The 1,124-nt window shown below is 48.4% G+C and overlaps 1 protein-coding gene across 1 annotated transcript in view; it reads right to left on the bottom strand.

Annotated features, from left to right (window-relative positions):
• EGR_05028 (hypothetical protein) overlaps window positions 1-1,124 on the bottom strand; it is a gene marked incomplete at both ends in the record, with an annotated part of 11,046 nt that overhangs the window by 431 nt on the left and 9,491 nt on the right. The gene's annotated exons all lie outside the window — the stretch shown is intronic.

The raw sequence follows: 1,124 nt of genomic DNA, 5'->3' as shown, positions 1-1,124 counted from the left end.
AACTCCAACCCACCCTCATTTCACATCATTTTATGCTACGTCAGGCATTAAGTCATTTCAAACAATCCGATGAATGTGACTCCAGGTTGTCAATTCTACTAAACAAATTTAAGGTCGCGGTCGTGGGTGTCGAAGCCTCTCCACGAAGTCGTGACAAAGCACTCGCAGAAGGTGAGGCACCACTTCGAATCCACCATTCAGAAATGGATGTGAGAATGTTGGTGGTGAGTTACTTGAGTGTGCATAACACCTCATGTTGGAGAGGAGGAGGAGGAGGAGGAGGAGGAGGAGGAGAGCACGAGAAATGGAATGGTTGACACTGACGATGGCCGAGGATATCATGCAAACTGCTGAGCAAATGAGCACTGCTTGCTGTGCTTTGACAGAAGACAGTGGGAGTTGAATGCAGTCCACTAATGGTTTATCCACTGCCTCACCTGTCCTGTAAAGTGGCATGCGTTTCCTGCTACACCGCCAAGCAAGTGAACGCATTATTGTTCAACCCCTAATTCTCCACCACATTCACTACACTCACGAATCACACTTTCACCCCACTCCTGTAGGGCACGCACCATCTCATCTGCACAGCACCACCCTTGCTTTCTGTGTGTGTGTGTGTGTGTGTGTGTGTGCATGCATGTTCGAATGCATGTGTGTGTGTGTGTGTATGTGTGAGGATGTGGGTGTGGTGCATGCATTTGTAATGGGCTGTGCTGAAGATCTGGACGCTCAATATGGAGTGCTCACTTACTGAGGCCATCCATCCATCTATTTCGTGCAAGTTGCCACGACTCAAACATCACAATTCCAGTCTACCTAAGTCAATCGTCTTCTCCATAAATGGTCTGCACAATGGAGCAGTCCGAAGAAGGCCTTAATCTTCCTCCTGCACGATGACGTACCACCTCATGCCACACACCACCCCAAAGTCCCATCGAATGGAGATTTGCGCTTCACCATGGAAGAGGAAGGTCGTGAGGACGAGAGGAATGGGGGGAAAGGAGCGGAAGACAATGTCACATCTTCCCTGACTGTATTATTCACGCATTGCTTCAAAAGATGACTAGCACCTCTCCTTGGCATTAAACAATCCCATGATCACATGGGAAAACCAATAGGTGGTT

This window comes from Echinococcus granulosus (assembly GCF_000524195.1).
Source record: "Echinococcus granulosus chromosome Unknown EG_S00034, whole genome shotgun sequence".
In the NCBI taxonomy this organism is placed as follows: domain Eukaryota; kingdom Metazoa; phylum Platyhelminthes; class Cestoda; order Cyclophyllidea; family Taeniidae; genus Echinococcus; species Echinococcus granulosus.
The sequence above is the reverse complement of the archived record's forward strand: the minus strand, read 5'-3'. Positions and strand labels throughout refer to the sequence as shown.